This window comes from Ahaetulla prasina, chromosome 3 (assembly GCF_028640845.1).
Source record: "Ahaetulla prasina isolate Xishuangbanna chromosome 3, ASM2864084v1, whole genome shotgun sequence".
NCBI lineage: Eukaryota > Metazoa > Chordata > Lepidosauria > Squamata > Colubridae > Ahaetulla > Ahaetulla prasina.
This window is the reverse complement of record NC_080541.1, coordinates 13,996,946-14,016,853: the sequence shown is the minus strand read 5'-3', so window position 1 is coordinate 14,016,853 and position 19,908 is coordinate 13,996,946. Positions and strand designations below refer to the sequence as shown.

General features: G+C 42.3%; 1 protein-coding gene across 1 annotated transcript in view; it reads right to left on the bottom strand.

The window, feature by feature from the left end:
- The window catches only part of KCNQ3 (potassium voltage-gated channel subfamily Q member 3), a 237,720-nt gene that overhangs the window by 160,635 nt on the left and 57,177 nt on the right, over positions 1-19,908 (bottom strand). The gene's annotated exons all lie outside the window — the stretch shown is intronic.

Sequence of the window (19,908 nt, the reverse complement as noted above, 5' to 3'; positions counted from 1 at the left end):
CTACAGCAGTGGCCCCCAAACTTTCGGGCACCAGAGAGGTTTTTCCACAGACCGGAGAGGGGTGTGGTTTTGCACGCAGCCTGCATCCCGCATCCCGCAGATGGGAGTTGTTTGCATGACCCGGTTTCTGGCATGCCGCAGCCCAGTACCAGTCCACAGACTGGGGATTGGGGATCCTTGATCTTCAGGATAAAACAACACTGTCCCCAAACCTGCTTGCCACCTTACCGGCAACATATGCGAATTAATGAGCGCCACGTTGGCCCAGTGGTTAAAAGTGCTGTACTGCAAGCCACTTCTGCTGACTATTGGCTGCCTGCAGTTTGGCAGTTCGAATCTCACCAGGCTCAAGGTTGACTCAGCCTTCCATCCTTCCCAGGTGGGTAAAATGAAGACTCAGATTGTTGGGGGCAAGAAGCTGGCTCTGTAAACCGCTTAGAGAGGGCTGTAAAAGCACTGTAAAGCAGTATATAAGTCTAAGTGCTATTGCTATTAATGCTTAAAGAAGGTCCAAAATATATTATTAAAATCACCCGTGAAACTTACGAGTTCAGCAAACTGGTTGTTTTTGTTCTGAAGATTTCTTTTTCCCGAGCGAGCTTCCCATAATCTTCTCCACTGTCCTCACCATTCTCTGTATGGACTTTCTATCTGAGGCACTGCTGCCACTAAACCAAACAGTGACCTTCAAGGTCCCTTCCGGTTCTATTATTCTGTTATTCTATGTTCTACCTCTTCCATCTTGGTCTACCACCTTCACCACTGTCCCACAAGTCCTACTTTTTCTCTTCCCTTCCACTTACTTCCAGACTGCTCCTTGGCAAGGGAGCTTCCAGCTTCTCCTGAAGTTCCGCATTTTGTTCTATTTCCTTCCTTCCAATTTTTATTTTTTTTATAGCAGTGCCAACTTGGGATGAGCTTGCTGGCAGAGTGTTGCAATGTTAGCATAGCATTTCCAAGGGCTCATATAACTTCCTGTATATTATCACGGTATAAATATAATGATAAGATGGTCAGAAAGAGCCATGGCAGTGCAGTGGTTAGAGTGCAGTACTGCAAACTACTTCCGTTGATCACCTGCTGCCAGCAGTTTGGCAGATCGAATCTCACCAGGCTAAAGGTTGACTCAGCCTTCCATCCTTCTGAGGTGGGTAAAATGAGGACCCAAATTATTGGGGGCAAGAGGCTGGCTCTGTAAACCGCTTAGAGAGGGCTGTAAAAGCACTGTAAAGCAGTATATAAGTCTAAGTGCTATTGCTATTAATGCTTAAAGAAGATCCAAAATATATTATTAAAATCACCCGTGAAACTTACGAGTTCAGCAAACTGGTTGTTTTTGTTCTGAAGATTTTTTTTTTCTTCCCTAATTTGATTCACTTACAGTATGGTTATGTAATTAAACGTGACTCATCAGCAGGGAGACTCAGCACATGGGGAGATATTTGCAATGTTCTCGCCTTCATTATGGATTATTTCAGAAGGATCCTGAATCCGTTCCTTCATAAGAAAGGGGGATTTTTTTCCCCCCTTCAAAAATATATAGCAGAAAAAAATTATACGGGAAAATACTTCTAGATGGATGTTGACATATCTAATCCTGATTTTTCAGGAGGCACAAAATTTTCTCCACTGGAAAATAAGCTTACAAGAGGAGACACCTGCAATAAATCCAGCTGCTCTTGTTATGGAAAACAGGGGAGATGGGGGTATTTTTAACTGTTTTAGAAAAAACATAATTTAGAAATAATTAACGCTATCCCAAAAGCTCTAAATCTGCAGCACAGGTAGTCCTCAACCAGTCATTTGCTGACAGTTCAGCGTTACTAAGTTATGACCGTTTTTCACACTTATGACCGTTGCAGCATGCTTGGCAACTGATACGTATTTATTTATGAGAGTTGCGGTGTCCCCGGGTCATGTGATCACCTTTTGCGACCTTCTGACAAGCGAAGTCAATGGGGAAGACAGATTCACTTAAGCAACCGTGTTGCTAACTTAATCAACTGCAGTGATTCACTTAATTAAGTGTGGCAAGAAAGGTTGCAAAAGGGGGTAAAATACACTTCGCTGTCTTGCTTAGCAACAGTGGGCTCTATTGTGGTTGTAAGTCGAGGACTGCCCGCATATCTTTTAAGAGAATAACATAATGCTTAGACATTATTTCAGTCTTTTGTGTGTATGCGTGTGTTTGTGTATGTGTGTGTATCAAATATTCAATTCAGAATTCAGAATTTGTTGTGTCTCGCCCAATCTCACCACAGTCAGGGTCTGCTTATCTGCTTCCGAACGCTGAAGAATGTCCTAGCATGCCTCCCGGCCCCAGCCCTGGCTCCATGCCCAGACAGGCTGAAGAAGAGCAAGTATCTCCAGCCCCCAGCTCTGGCTCCATGCCCAGGCAAACGGAGCAACTAGACCCCTCCCCCTCCTCTACAGCATGTGAGCCTGAGGAAGGTCAATTACCAACAGCTGCAGACTGGAGTGACCCTCGCTTCAGAAGAATTGATAGGCGGCGGCGTCAGAAGGAAGCGAGGGGCAGGCCTGGATAAGTGCTGAGTCATGGAGCCACACCCCATGGCCTATATAAAGGATCTGCTTTCTGGCAGTCCCTGAGTCAGGCAAAGTCTAAACATACCTTGCTGAAGTCACTTTCTGGTCTCCTGCCTGCCTTGAGGACTTTGCTAGGACTTTGGCAGAGCTGCAGAGGCACGCCTGATTCGGATTTCCCTGACCCGGCCGTCAGTGGAGGAGTGGACACGACAGAATTCAAAAACAGCAGAACTCTTAGGATGCAGTGGTGGACAGTTGTGATTCTAGCCATGATAAAATATTGAAGGCATGTATGTAGAGTCTTTTTTGTGAGTTCGATCCTAGGTAGAGGCAGATATTTCTCTCTCTGGGCACGATGAGAATATATCTGCTGAACAAAACTCCGCACTGGCGACAGGAAGGGCATTCGGCCATGAAAACACTCTGCTAGCTCCATTCAGTTGCCCAGACTCCACCTCGCAAGTCATTATGGGTCATTAAATGATGATGTATGTATGCAGTGCCTTTTCTTAGGGATAAAATGAGATTGCATTTAGTTGTGTTGTGGGAATCCAACCATTAGCATGCTGACAATGCTAAGCTATCATATGACTTGGGTACAGCTTATGATGTGAATTCAATTGTACTTTTTAATCACCTTGTTACGGTAATAATAATAATAATAATAATAATAATAATAATAATAATAATAATAATAATAATAATAATAATAATAATAATATTTTAATTTGTATACCGCCCTTCTCCCAAAGGACTCAGGGCGGTGAACAACCAAATAAAATACAAACACAAACGCATACAATATTAAGAACAACCCTTAAAAAACTTATTCAATTGGCCAAAGAAATTTAAAATACAAATTACACCCTATAAAATTATAGAAATTTAAAGGTAGAGCACATCATCTGTTTCTTCCCAAGAAGTCCATATCAGCTCTGGGAGGAGGAGGAGGAGGAGGAGGAAAATTGTTCTAGTCTCTCTTTAGCATAATGCATTTTTTATTTAAAGCTTGCCTATGCACAGACACTGTATGTATATTTGAATGAGGACATAGCAGTAAAATGTAGAGGAGTTGGAAAGTGGAGAGCACATCTTTTAGATAATCTTGTTAAAGATTTGTGTTTTATACATTTTATGCATGTGCAAAATAAACATAATATGCATGCCTAAAATTGGCAAATGAGATTTTATGGCTGCATAGAAGCATGCAGAGTAAGTATGGAGAGATTTTGTATATGTGGGGGGAAAAAACCCTCTGTCTCTCTTTCTCTCTCTCTTTCTTTCTCCCTCCCTCACTTTGCAAAGTTATGTGACTTGCTTAATTTATGCTAGATTGCTATAAGGTTTGGGAGACAGAATGAGGGAAAAGAAACTTTCCATACCTTGAAATCAATATGCCCACTGGGTTACATTTACGTGTCAGCAGAACTCAAGTCAACATTAAAGTCGAGGCAAATTATCATAAAACCACACTCCCGTTAAATGCAGTCAGAGCTGGCATGTCCCTGCATAGATCAGGGACATTATGAAATGTCAGAAAAAGCTTCACATATTTCTTACCTTCAGTTATGACCACCACAAAAGGCTTTGCCACGAGACTAGGGATATTAAAATTAGAATATCAATAGCCGCTACCATGCCCCCTCTCCCTCAAACCTCCTGCTCCCTATTTCTAAAATCAAGACTGGCTTGAAATGATTATGATGATGAGAATGATGATGACCTTTTCCTCATAAGGTTACCTGTTGCCCGTATTCACACAACATATTCTGACAGATAGCTAACATCCCCTGAGATCTACCTGTCCAGCATGCTGAGTTTGGTTAATGGGAATCTCAGATTTTGGGGGTGTATGTGTGGTTAATATATTACTCAAGCCCAACCTGTGTGGTTGCTTTGTGGCCTAGCACAGGGGTCCCAAATCTCTCAGCTGCGGCCTACTACCCGGTCTGTGGCCTATTCGCAACTAGGCCGTGTAATGCATTCATGTGTGTGCATGCACAGCCCTACTTGCTTGAAAATCATGGGGGCTCGCAGCCCCACGCGTGCAAGCATCTCAGGCGCTCTGGCCCCACATGTGCCACATGTGCTCTTGTCTCGACTTGTGCGAGCAACAGAAGCTCACAAACACACATGTGCCCGCCATGCCCACAAAACCATCCCGTTTCCCCTGCCCCCCACCAACCTGGAAAGGTTGAGGAATGTTGTGGTTCGCCAGCAGCCTGCGGAGCTGAGAACAAGGTCAGACAGCAATGAGGCTGAGGAAGAGCATGGGCCAGTCCTGGAGCCTGGGGAAGGCCGGGATGAGGACTCTGCATCGGAGGCTGAGGTGGGGCCAGGGCCATCGGGGAGTGAGGTGCGGACTCCAGAGCCTCCAGAGACTGATAGTAGTGAGGCAGAGGAACAGGAGGAGCCTGTTCCTAATGCAGACATGAGAAGAGCTGCCAGAAGGCATGAGCAGCTCAAGCAAAAAGGACAACTCAGGAGTAGGGCCAAGAGAAGATTGGCCTCTCCCATAAGGCTTAAAACAGACCAGCAACGGTGTTTGGGCTCTTTGCCGGAAAACAACGTTGATAGCTTTGTCTTGTTGCAGTTGTTTTGTATCGGCGTCTTCTGGACATTTGCCAAGAAAGGCCTTTGGCAGTTTGCCTAATTGGACCAAGGTTGGTGATAGGACTGAAGAATTGTGTTGGGAGGAATTTGCTTTAATTTAGTTTGGACTACACTGAGAATGAGTTACTTCTCAGCTGTTTGAATAAAGTTTGTTTGTTTTTTCACTGACTGAGTTTCCTACTACCCACTTGGGCCTCGGTCACAACAAGGAACTCTAGCCTAGGAAATTGGCTAGTTCAAGTAACTAGGTTACCACGAATGCAACCCCTGAATTCCGTATCTTGAAAACAACTCGGTGATTATAGGTTCCGTATAGAGGTGCACATTAAAGTGACTCCTTATTTCTTTATTCCCAATGCGGGAATGGAGCAGTTCTGCTCAGAATGTTCCACTGGGACTGTAAGAGACTGCTTCAACATTGGAATCAATTCCCAAAGGAAACACCGGAAGCGTTCAAATGACCTTGGAAGAGATAACCAGTTGAGATGCCTCAATTTAGATGCCAGCCCTGAGCAACAGAATGAATTCAACAACTTCTGTAGTTCCTTCCAATTCTGTGATGTTAGCATGATATTTAATATTTGAGTTAATAAAATGCAATGCGTACAGATAATCCATGACTTACAACCGTTCATTTACTGACCATTCAAAGTTAGCAATACACAGATGGGTTTCAGCAGGTTCTGACCAGTTCTGGAGAACCAGTAGCAGAAATTTTGAGCAGTTCGGAGAACCGGTAGTAAAAATTCTGACTGGCCCCGCCCCCCATCTATTCTCTGCCTCCCAAGTCCCAGCTGATCAAGAGGAAATGGGGATTTTACAGTATCCTTCCCCTGCCACGCCCACCAAGCCATGCCCACCAAGCCACGCCCACCGAACCGGTAGTAAAAAAAACTTGAAACCCACCACTGTAACAATAACCTTGGAAGATGTGCCACATGACCGGTCCTTGCACTTGTGATCATCACAACATCCGCCTGGTTAATTACATGATCAAAATTCAGAGTGCTTGGCAACCGGAGTAGATTTATAAGGGATGCAATGTCCACAGGATGGTCTGTGACCTTCCCAGATGACTTCTATCGAGCAAAGTCAATGGCGGAAGCAGGAGTTGTTTAGCAACTGTGTGTGATGCACTTAGCAACTGCAGTGATTCGCTTAACAAAACAGGTCGTAAAATCAGGCCACAAACATTGGGGAGCACCCATCCTAGCAGGGAGAAAGGCTCACGCGCAAAGTTAGCCCGGCGTCACTGCACAACCACAAAAGGGGAAGGACTAACCCCTCCCAAGTTCTTAGAAGCCTTATCTATTTATTCCCAAGTGAAGGCGGGCCAGCCTGGAGAAGATTCCTGTATTACAGGCAGAACATAATAAAGTAGCTAGCTTGAGCTCTGCAAACATGATTGGAGAGTTCACAGCTGACAACATTGTTTACCAATGGCAATTTTGATCCCGATTGTGGTCGTAAGCTAAGGGGCTGCAACTATATTTCTTTATTTTATATCAATGTATTATTTATATATTTATTTATGCATAATCGATTATATAAATATATTTCCATATTTATTTATTTCTATCTTTCTTATCTCTATAGGAGAGAACTTCTCCATCAGACACAACTGTATGTCTAATCACACTTGGCCAATAAAGCTGTTCTGCTCTGTTCTGTTCTGTTCTGTTCTGTTCTCATTCCATTCAATAGAATGCCTGAATGATGTGCACTTTCTTCCTCAACATCATAGTACACAATTAGAAATATATTTTTTTGGGTTGAAAAAGCTAGCCAGGTTGAATTCAAATGCACAAAAACTATCATACAGGGTTCATTATTGTTCCCCATATCAAGGGTGGGGGGGTTAGAATAAGTCTAACTCTTCACCTAGTTTTGCCAACTTTGGAAACATGTCATAATATTGCACAGATTATGCCGTGCAGCATTATTTCTCAAGCTGAGTTGTTTGTCTGGCTGTTTTTTTTTTCCCCTTTTAATATCTTTCTGCTCGCTTCTCATCCAGCTGTATTTTGTTCCAGGGAGGCAGTTGTGAAAACATTCTTCCACTTCTCAAGAAAGATACATATTGGAATGGAGAAAGCTGGATTGACTATATTCAAAATAAGTATCAGACTAAAAAGTATCAAATAGCTTATGAGTGAATCTGGGAATTGTATTATATTAATGTATTAGTTTAAATGGGAAAGGGGAGTTAAGGGTGCAAAGGGAGAGGAGAGACTATGGGTTATTGTTTTTGTTGTAGTTTAGTTTATGATTGTTAGATTTTATACCCTGTATTTTGTTCTGGGAAGTCTCAGGAGGGCGGGGGGGGGAGGGTGGAGGGAAGGGGAAGGGAGGGGGTGAGGATGGAGGGGGGGAATAATTGCTAAAAAAAAAATTGTTTTTGTAAAACTTTTTCAATAAAAAAAAAACATTCTTCCACGGCTACAACAGCTCGCAACACCGTTTCCTCCATAGGTTACGCAACTGAGATTGGGGTTGTGTTTTGCAGCCCGATGTGACATGCTTCGTTTTGTTCTAAATTTTGCAGGGTTTGTTCAGGAGACAAGTGCAAGAGGACCATGGATGAGTCAGAGGTGGAACCTGGGCATGAGTCAATAGCAAAAAAAAAACACAACAGAGGAAAACAAACACACTTAAACCGCACAAAAGGAAGCCGGTGATAGGGGTGTAGGCGGAAAGTTGTGTTTTGGTAGCAGTGAGCAATCATTCCAAAAAATAAGATTCGTATCAGAGTGAGCAACTTCCAAGCTAGATTGAGATGTGACATTCTTTAGCTACTTTAGAATAGAAAGGAATAGAATAGAATAGAATAGAATAGAATAGAATAGAATAGAATAGAATAGAATAGAATAGAAGTAGAGTAGAGTAGAGTAGAGTAGAGTAGAGTAGAGTAGAGTAGAGTAGAATAGAATAGAATAGAATAGAAGTAGAGTAGAGTAGAGTAGAGTAGAGTAGAATAGAATAGAATAGAATAGAGTAGAGTAGAGTAGAGTAGAGTAGAGTAGAGTAGAGTAGAATAGAATAGAATAGAATAGAATAGAATAGAATAGAATAGAATAGAATAGAATTTTTTATTGGCCAAGTGTGATTGGACACACAAGGAATTTGTCTTGGTACATACGCTCTCAGTGTACATAAAAGAAAAGATACGTTGATCAAGGTACAACATTTACAACACAAATGATGGTCAATATATCAATTTTCCCTGCCAAAAATAAGCTACTGCTTTTTGAGGAAGGAAGAGTCAGTATCCAATCTAAAATTAGGGAGAAATTTCCTGATGCTGAGAACAATTAACCAGTGGAATGGTTTGACTCCAGAAGTTGTAGACACTCCATCACTGGAGGTTTTTAAGAAGAGCCTGGACAACCATTCGTCAAGAATGGTCTAGGGCCATGATGACGAGCCTATGGCAGGCGTGCCAGGGGTGGCACGCAACGCCCCCTCTGATGGCACGTGAACCATCGCCCCAGTTCAGCTCCGCTGTGCATGCGTGCGCACCTCCCGCCAGCCAGGTGGTTTTCAGGTCTCTGCCGCACACGCACAGGGGCGTGTGCAGGGGGCCCACGTGCACATGCACGGGGCGTGGGCTGCATGTGGGGGGCCGAGCACGCATGCAGAGGGCAAACGCACATGTGCAGGGGGTGGGGCACAGATGGGGGGGCCACGCACACATGCAGGGGGCATGTATGGGAGGGGCTGTGCACACATTGCCTTTTGGGGGTTCAGGCGCATGCACGCACATTCACACACTCGCATTTGCGTGAACATGTGGGCGCTTTGGGCACTCGGTCTGGAAAAAGTTAGCCATCACTGGTAGAGGGTCTCCTCTCATGGGCAGGTGGTTAGACTAGAAGACTTACAACGTTCCTTCCAACTCCTGTTATTCTGTGTTGAAACTGTTGGGAACAGTTTGCGCAAGACATAGAACATTTTAATCATATTTAGGAAGTGCACCTAGACTCCCGTTACATTAACCCAGTGTTTTTCAAATTTGGCCACTTTAAACCATGGTGGGATCATCCCCTAGAATTCCGTAGCCATGCTTAAAGTTTGAAAAACACTGCATTAAATTGTCAACAGATCTATGTGGGCCTTTATGCACAGATCAGAGGTGGGTTTCAGCAGGTTCTGACCAATTCTGGAGAAACGATAGCGGAAATTTTGAGTAGTTCGGAGAACCGGTAATAAAAGTTCTGACTGACCCCACCCCCATCTATTCTCTGCCTCCCAAGTCCCAGCTGATCGGGAGGAAATGGGGATTTTGCAGTAACCTTCCCCTGGATTGGGGAGGGAATGGAGATTTTACAGTATTCTTCCTCTGCCACACCCACCAAGCCACGCCCACCAAGCCATGCCACAGCCACCAAGCCATGGCCATCGAACTGGTAGTAAAAAAATTGAAACCCACCACTGGCACAGATCATTTATGCACAGACAACCCCCCACCCCCCAAGACAATGTGGCAAATGTAGCTCAGTCAAAGAATATTTGCTCTGTGCACAAAAGGTTGCAGATTCAATTCCCAGTAATTCCAATAAAAGGAGAAAAATAAACTTGGAGCAGAAATGACAGAGACAACATCGACATCTCTATCATGCCTGCCCCAAGTTTTTTCTCCTTTTATTGGCAATTGACTGAGCTAAATATCCCCATTCTACTCTGGGAAGCCACTTATCTGTGCATAAACATAGAAAGTTTTTAACTGGTTAGGGCTCACATCTGGTTTACAATCCGATTCAAAACTAAGCCACGGTTTTTGTTTTTGTTTTTTTTAAAAAACTGGTTTATTGTACAAGCCGTGTATCAAAGAAGCCATTTGTTTTTTCTTTCGCAAGACGTGAGAAGCTAGGCAGTACACAGCGGCTTTATACTTTATATAATTCTTGATTCATCCCTTTCTACGTGCATCATGAGTAGAAACACACTCACTGCCACTTGCAAGCAACTCCCCTTATTTCGAGGTCTTTCCATTCCATAAATATATTATCTGGATCGTGAATCATGCTGTTGCAAAGATAAACAAGGTATTTTAATCCCAACACACATACACATACACACACCAATTTAAATAAGACTAAACCATTAGGGCCAAAATCTACGTTTTTAATAAAGGAGACTAATTGAAGCTCAGGGTTGAAATCAGGGGCCCTTGGTGCTCTCTGAGCTTGGCTGTTTTCTTGCAGACATTTTATTACCCAAACTAGGTAACGTCATCAGTGAATAATGATGATATCCAGTGGTGGGTTTCAATTTTTTTTACTACCGATTCTGTGGGTGTGGCTTGGTGGGCATGGCAAGGGAAGGATACTGTAAAATCTCCGTTCCCACCCTACTCCAGGAGAAGGATACTGTAAAATGTCCATTCCCTCCCCAATCCAAGGGAAGGTTACTGCAAAATCCCCATTTCCTCCCAATCAGCTGGGGTTTGGGAGGCAGAGAATAGATGGGGGCGGGGGCGGTCAGAATTTTTACTACCGGTTCTCCGAACTACACCCAATTTCTGCCACCGGTTCTCCAGAACTGGTCAGAACCTGCTGAAACCCACCTCTAATGATACCCAATTTGGGCAACGAAACGTCTGCAAGAAAACAACCAAGCCCAGAAAGCACCAAAGACCCCTCATCTAGATTTTGGTTTTTCTTGCTTTTTATAATGTACAGATGCCCCAAATTGCACAAAAAACCCCACCCTTCTTGCACAGATATGTGAATGTGTGCATAGATGGACCCAGTGGTGGAATTCAATTGTTTTTATTACCGGTTCTGTGGGCGTGGCATGGCGGGCGTGGTGTGGCATGGTGGGAGTGGCTTGGTGGGCGTGGCAGGGGAAGGATACTGCAAAATCTCCATTCCCACCCCACTCCTGGGGGAAGGATACTGCAAAATCTCCATTCCCACCCCATTTTGGGGCCAGCCAGAGGTGATATTTGCTGGTTCTCCGAACTACTCAAAATTTCTACTACCGGATATTGGAAAAAAAAAGAATTACCCACAATAGAAGAATGGATATTGAAAGTTTCCAATTTATCTGAGATGGCTAAAATCTCAGCCTTCTTGAAAGACTGTACTCAAGAAAAATATCTAAACGAATGGAAGAATTGGATTGATTATATTCAAAATAGATATCAGATTAAGAAATTTCAGATTGCCTTTGAATGAAGGATGTTGTTTTTGATTTTAAAGGAAGAAGTCAGGTTATGTGAAAGGAAGGATTATAATTGTGTTAGATTTTAAAATTTTAATTTATTTTCATTTTTTATTTGCATTTATATCTCGCCCTTCTCCGAAGACTCAGGGCGGCTTACACTATGTTAGCAATAGTCTTCATTCTATTTGTATATTTATATACAAAGTCAACTTATTGCCCCCAACAATCTGGGTCCTCATTTTACCTACCCTATAAAGGATGGAAGGCTGAGTCAACCTTGGGCCTGGTGGGACTAGAACCTGCAGTAATTGCAAGCAGCTGCTGTTAATAACAGACTGCATTAGCAGTCTGAGCCACAGAGGCCCCATGTATGATTGTTTGTTCATTGAACTATACCTTGTGTTTGCTCTGGGAAGTCAGGGGGGAGGGGGGTTTTGGAGGGAGGGGGGAAGGAGGGGGGATGGGAGGGAAGAAATTTAATTGTTGTTGTAAAACTTTTTCAATTAAAAAAAAAATTCTACTACCGGTTCTCCAGAACCTGCTGGATTTCACCCCTGGATGGACCTATGCACCAGGGCGGTACACAAGTTCAACCCAAACGAGGCTACATCTAGCAAGTTGAGATGCATTTTAGGGAAGGTAGTTTCAGGCTTTCTAAGGAAAAACATGGGTGTCTTAAGCTTCTAAAAGGTTTAAAACTCCCATTTCTGCCCTTGAAATCTTCCTATATGTCAACAAAATGCAACAATATTTGCTCCCACCTCATCCGAGAACCACAAAGAGCTCAGATGGTAGACTACCTGAATGTAGGCTATATTGCTCATTCCACTATGATGGCTCAATAGACAGTCAGATAGATATCTAGATGGAATTAACACATTCAGATAGCCCTCGACATCAGTGGTGGAGTTCAAAATTTTTTACTACCGGTTCTGTGGGTGTGGCTTGGTGGGCGTGGCAGGGGAAGGATACTGTAAAATCTCCATTCCCTCCCCACTCCAGGGGAAGATTACTGCAAAATCCCCATTTCTTCCTGATCATCTGAGACTTGGGAGGCAGAGAATAAATGAGGACGAGGCCAGTCAGAATTTTTACTTCCAGTTCTCTGAACTACTCAAAATTGCTGCTACCGGTTCTCCAGAACTGGTCAGAACCTGCTGAAACCCACCTCTGCTCGACATGCAACAGTTCATTTAGTGACCATTCAAAGTTATGGCGGCACTGGAAAAAGCCACATATGACCGTTTTTCACACTTACGATCATGACTAGTAATGTGATCAAAATTCAGACCGATGACAACTGACTCATATTTATGACGGTTGCAGTGTCCCAGGGTCATGTGATCCCCTTTTACGACCTCCTGACAAGCAAAGTCAATGGGGAAGCCAGATTCACTTAACAACCGTATTATTAACTTAACAATGGCAGTGATTCACTTAACAAACGTGACAAGAAAGCTCGTAAAATAGCCATAGCACTTAGATTTATATACCGCTCTTTAAAGCCCTCTCTAAGTAGTTTACAGAGTCAGCCTATCGCCCCCAGCAATCTGGGTCCTCATTGTACCCACCTCGGAAGGATGGAAGGCTGAGTCAACCTTGAGCCGGTAGGAATCGAACTCCTGGCATGAGCTGTGAGTTAGCCTGCATTCTAACCACTGTGCCACCATGGCCTTTTGGGCAAAACTCACTTAAGGAACATCTCACTTACCAACAGAAAATTTGGGCTCAAATGTGGTCGTAAGTCGAGGACTACCTCTATTGAGGAATGAATAAAGAAATATATATAATAATCTAGCTGAATGCAGGAAGCTATCAAGTTTATAAGCAAAGTTTTTTCTCATCTGAATACATATCTAGCCATGGCTCTCTACTGGTACCAGAAGAAAATCTCTACCATCAGTTTGTACTTTGGAGATGCGGCTCTAATTAATCACAAAGTCGGATTAAGAATACCTTTTTTTGCATAGACAAATCTTCCGGCATCTGCTGTGCCCATCTCTTCTCAAACTTGTCATATCCTCTGTTAATATAATTAAATTCAGACAGAATGTTCACCAAAACATTTCTCGAGTTCCACTTCGTATATCTTGATTCCAGGAGGTTAAAAAAAAACCTACACCTCAAAAAAAGCATGGAGGACAAAATATTATCTACGCTGCATGGATGAATGAGAACATTTGGGGCAGAAGGATTAGAAAATGAGAAAAGAAATGTTTAGCTTTTCTTCCCCAATCTCCAAGATATGATTATATATGACTCTTTAAAAAAAAGGGTGGGGGAGACTTGAATATGTCAAACGAACCGAGAAATGTCCATCTGGAAGCAACTTTCAAGCCATGTGTTTGAAAAATGTTTGTCTAGCTCCACACTCAGCAACATGTTAAAAGATTCTTTGCAAAGCCAGATTATTTCTTTCGAAGCTTCAGGAGAATCTGGGGGGAATGAAAATTCTGCTCCCTCCCTTCAGGGAAACGCATGCGGATGAAGTAATTTTAATAATAATAATAATAATAATAATAATAATAATAATAATAATAATAACAACAACAACAACAACAACAACAACAACAACAACAACAACAACAACAGAGTTGGAAGGGACCTTGGAGGTCTTCTAATCCAACCCCCTGCCTAAGCAGGAAACCCTACACCATTTCAGACAAATGGTTATCCAACATTTTCTTAAAAATTTCCAGTGTTGGAGCATTTACAACTTCTGCAGGCAAGTTGTTCCATTGATTAATTGTTCTGACTGTCAGGAAATTCCTCCTTAGTTCTAGGTTGCTTCTCTCCTTGATTAGTTTCCACCCATTGCTTCTTGTCCTACCCTCAGGTGCTTTGCAGAATAGTTTGACTCCCTCTTCTTTGTGGCAACCCCTGAGATATTGGAACACTGCTATCATGTCTCCCCTAGTCCTTCTTTTCACTAAACTAGACATACCCAGTTCCTGCAACCGTTCTTCATATGTTTTAGCCTCCAGTCCCCTAATCATCTTTGTTGCTCTTCTCTGCACTCTTTTCTAGAGTCTCAAAATCTTTTTTACATCGTGGCGACCAAAACTGAATGCAATATTCCAAGTGTGGCCTTACCAAGGCATTATAAAGTAGTATAAACACTTCACGTGATCTTGATTTTATCCCTCTGTTTATGCAGCCCAGAATTGTGTTGGCTGTTTTGGCAGCTGCTGCACACTGCTGGCTCATTTTGCTTACAATTGTGTTTTCATTTGAACTTCAAATTGTGTTTTCAGTTCGTTTTAAAATTTTAAAATATAGCAAGCAAGATAAAAAAAAATGTTGCTATTGATGGGGTTGTGAGTCATGACCACCACATGGATGTAAAGTGATGGTAGAATATCTTTTATACCATCCGTTATCAGTGGTGGGTTGCCCCCAGTTCGGTCTGGTTCTTGGGAACCGGTAGTAAAACCGGGGGCAGGCCCCGCCCACCTACCCGGATGTCATCCTAGATGTCATCCTAGATGATCTGCATATGCGGAGAAGCTTCTACGCATGTGCAGAAGCTTAGCACATGCGCACACGAAGCGAGGGAGCGTGCCAGTGGTGAAATGTAAAATTTGTTACTACCGGTTCTGTGGGCATGGTTTGGGGGGTGGATAATGTGACTTGGTGGGCATGGCCAGCTTTTTTTATTTATTTACTTTAAAAACATTTTTTCTACAACCTCTTTGGATGAAAAAATGCTTTTAAAAGGCTCTGGCGATCCCTGCTGAGCCGTGCGATCATCCGAACCTTTTTTTAAACTTTTAAAAGCATTTTTTCGGCTTTTTACTTTTAAAAGTAAAAAAAAAACCTTCTGATGATCACGTGGCTCAGCTGGGCACTGGGGGGTGGCAGGGATTTTTGCTACCGGTTCTCCGCACCACCATTGCACTGATTCACTTAACAGCTGTGGCAAGAATGGTTGTAAAATGAGGCAAACCTCACTTAACTACTGTCTCAGCAGCAGGAATTTTGGGCTAAATGATGGTCGTAAGTCAAGGACTACACTATAAATAAATAAGATTCAAACAGCATTCACCTTATTAATATTTTGAAAACCTCTGAAGCTGAGGAGAATTGGAAAAAAAATTATCCTTTTTCTTTCTTCTTTTTTTCTTGTTTTTTAATAATAATTTTTACTTTATTTTTTTCGTTAAAAAACAAGAACAGAAACAAACGCAAAACACAAATTTCCATTTTACAACAGTTTCATATTGGTATTCTTCTAAAATTCACAGGTTTTTTTTCCCTTCCCCGTCTTTGCATACATTTATATTCGTGGTTCCCTTGTTCCTTATTTATGCATATATTTCTTTATCTTTTATACATATTATTGTGTCTATACATTACTTTACATACATTGTCTATATAGTTGCATATTAGTAATCCTTCTTACTTGCTATTCCTGACCTCTAGCCATTTATACCATTTATTCCATATTAAATAATATTCTGTTTCATCTTTTTCTTTTCTCTCTTTCATCAATTTGTCCATCTCCACACAATCTAAGACTTCATTTATTTTTATTTTATTTTATTTATTTGTCAATCATATATAAGCTAACAGGTAAAAGTATAAACGCAATTTGAATACATGAAAAGAGTAACTAAAAAGGAATATTAGGACAGGGACCGTAGGCACGCGGGTGCTCTTATGCACGCCCCTTACAGACCTCTTAGGAATGGGGTGAGGTCAACGGAAGACAGTTTAAGCTTAAAGTTTTTAAAGCTTAAACTTTCCTTATCACCCCTTCCTCTTTTTGTATAATATTGCTTTTCCAATTCTGTTATCCTGGCTGCCATTATAAGATGTAAGATTAGATATTGCATTTCTTTGGTCTAATTTCTAGAGAGTATTCCCAATAAAAATAGTTCTGGTTTCCAGTCTATGTGGTGTTCAGTTATATCTTCAAGCCATTTTTTGATTTTAGTCCAATATTCTTTTGCAGATGCACACGTCCACCATATGTTCCATAAGAACATATTCTTTCTTCTTATCTTTTTGTTTTGTCTGCTGCCTTTGTCTCTTTCATTTTACATTGTTTGGGGAATGTTTATATTGTTCCTTGTTTTAATGTTTTTAAAAACAATTTATAAACTGGTCAGCGTTAGTGGGAATTGGGCAGCAGTATCAATTTAAATTATTATATTATTATTCCCGGTGTTCTACTTGGGATAAATTTTATTGGAAGTGTTGGGAAAGGAAACATTCAATCCCTCCTACAGAGACCTAGGTGATGGTTTCATTAGATTCCTATTGTTCACAAAACACTACATTAGCAGTCTTCAGACAGAAACTGGATGGCCAACTGTCTGAGACCATGTAGAAGAACCTATATTGTCAAAAGAAGTTGGAGCAGATGATTTCTGAACTGCCTTCCAACAGAAGAGAACTTTTGCAACTCAGGGTTAAACTGTGGAGCCCTTGGTGCTCTCTGAGCTTGGTTGTTTTATTGCAGACATTTCATTACCCAAACTAGGTAACATCTTCAGCCTTAGAGGGGGATGGAATTGGAGGAGGTGGTGGTGGAGGACAACGACTGTTGGGTGTGTTGTGGTCCGCCAGCAGCCTGTGGACCTGGCAGTGGAGTCGGACAGTGAGGAGGCTGGGGAGGACAATGGGCCAATCCTGGAGTCAGGGGAAGGTCCGGACGAGGGCTCTGTGTCAGAGGCAGAGATGGGGTCAGGGCTATCTGGGAGCGATGCGCAGACTTCAGAGCCTCCAGAGGCGGACAGCAGAGCGACAGAGGAACAGGAGTCTCTTCCTAATGCACACATGTGAAGAGCTGCCAGAAGGCAAGAGCAGCTAAAGCAAAAAGGTCGACTCAGGAGAAAGGCCAGGAAATGATTGGCCCCTCCCATAAGGCTTAAAAGAGCAGCAAGGAGCCATTGGGTTCTTTGTAGAAAAGCAACGTTGATTCCATTGCTTCTTGTCAGTGTCTCTTGAACTTTGTGGGGGTTTTGCCAAGAAAAGCTTTTGCCAGGTTGTCAAAGACAGCCAAGGTTGGTGATAAGGCCGCAGGACTGTTTATGAAGAATTTGTTTTGGACTAAGCTGAGAATGAATGAATTCTCAGCTGTTTCAATAAAATAAGTTTGTTCAGGCCTGAATTGTGTTTGGTAATCACTACTTGGGCATCCGTCACAATAGGGTCTTTGGTGCACCCTGAGCTTGGTTGTTTTCTTGCAGATGTTTCATTAGCCAAATTAGGTAGCATCATCAGTGCTAGTAGGCAATGAGGTGTGCTCTCATTTTATATACTGGTAATGAAATGTCTGCATGAAAATAACCAAGCTCAGAAGGCACCAAGAACCCTACAGTATCTTCCAGTGGTATAATTCTGGGATTAAAGTTAGCCTGCTTCCATTAGACACAGTGGGTGATCAACTCATGATGCAGTTGCAGCAAGGAGCTGGATGAGAAAGCTGCGTGCTATTGCAGTCTTTTATTTTCCCACCCCCCCAGAATTTTATTAAGATTGTCATGATATAAAATACAAATGAAAATAAAGAGAGTAAGGAAGTGGGGTAAGGAAAGGAAGGGAGAGGAGAGGCATAAGGTGAAAGAAAGGGAAAGAAAACCATTGATTTCCAATATTTTTCACTGCAGTAGAATATAAAATAAAATTACAGCTTCAACTTTTTATTTTACTCGTTTAACAAGTACTAGACATTTCTGTAACAACAAACTACAACAAAAACCAAAGTCAAGAGTTTATTTATTTTTTTGGTCTTGAACACAAAGTCCAGAAGGGGTTTCCAAGTAGAAACAAAATTGGATATATCCCGAAGGTGTTTTCTCCAAAACGCAACTTGACTTTCTAGTTGTTCTGTTTTGTTTTTTTCTTTGAAAATGTTTTGCTTCTCATCCATTCTCAAAGGAAAAAAAATAAAATAAAATCCAGTTGCCTTTTAGAAAAAGCACCTTTGGGACAATCATGACCTGGATAATTGAGACTCTCCATAGACAAAATTGGATACGTTCTTTTCCCTAACAGTCAATTTTGCCATCTCTATGGGCTCCATTGCTCTTTCCATCCATTCTTCCATTCTGAGGATTGACGTATCTTTCCATTTCTGTGCATTTAGAATTTTCCCTGCAGGCAGCCAATACAATAACCAGGTTCCAAATCTCTTTTTCCAACTCCTTATCCAGTAATTGTAAAAGGGAAAACTTCAGGTTTCAAGTTTATATTAATGTAGTCTCTAAGGTGACTTAGTGGGTAAGATGCTGAGCTTGTCGATCGAAAGGTTGGCAGTTCAGCGGTTCGAATCCCTAGTGCCGCGTAACAGGGTGAGCTCCCGTGACTTATCCCAGCTTCTGCCAACCTAGCAGTTCGAAAGCACGTAAAAAATGCAAGTAGAAAAAATAGGGACCACCTTTGGTGGGAAGGGAACAGCGTTCCGTACGCCTTTAGCGTTTAGTCATGCCGGCCACACGACCACGGAGACGTCTTCGGACAGCTCTGGATCTTCGGCTTTGAAATGGAGATGAGCATCACCCCCTAGAATCAGGAACGACTAGCACGTATGTGCAAGGGGAACCTTTACCTTTACCTTAGTCTCTACTCTGTTTCTCAGTGTAGCCTTTGACTAAAACTGTACTCAGCTTTTTGTTCAAAGAATGAGAGAAACTGCCATCTAGAAAGCGATCCAACTCTTGAAAAAGAGTGCAGAGAAGAGCAACAAAGATAATTAAAGGACTGGAGGCTAAAACGTATGAAAAACAGTTGCAGGAACTGAATCTACCTAGTCCAGCAAAGAGAAGGACTAGGGGAGACATGATAGCAGTGTTCCAATATCTCAGGGGCTGCCACAGAGAAGAGGGAGTCAAACTATTCTCCAAAGCACCTGAGGGCAGGACAAGAAGCAATGGGTGGAAACTAATCAAGGAGAGAAGCAACTTAGAATTAAGGAGAAATTTCCTAACAGTAAGAACAATTAATCAGTGGAACAGCTTGCTTTTTAGAAGTTGTGGGTGCTCCAACACCGGAGGTTTTTAAGACGAGACTGGGCAACCATTTGTCTGAAATGGTACAGGTTGTCCCTCTCGAGGTTGGACTAGAAGACCTCCAAGGTCCCTTCCAACTCTTGTTCTTCATTTCAAGCAACAAATCAGCTGGGCCCATCCCATCTCCTTTTTGATAAAAGTTCTCATTATGTACGTTCAAAATCAGATGATGCAAGTTTTCCTATTTTCCATTTCTGGAGGCGGAGTGGTATTAGATCCATTCAGATATATTTAGATGCCTCGGCTCAAAAGTATAGGTTGATACCCACAGAGAAAATGCCATGGATTTTCTTGATGGGCCCCACAGGGGGGGGAAAGGGTCAGCTGCCACATCACTCTTTAAATCGGTGTTTACTTGAACCATTGCTAATCATGCATGGCGTTAATTGAGTTTCTCCACACTTCCAGCGGGAGATGTCCCTGTTCTCAATCTTCAGAAGCCGCAGGTGGTTGTAATTGTCAGTTGCCTTTGCAACTGGGGCAAAAATAAGATTTGGGGGGGAGGAACGACATGCCACCGTTGTCTACTGGAGGGACCGTTGCAATAAGGGAAAGGGAGGTATTG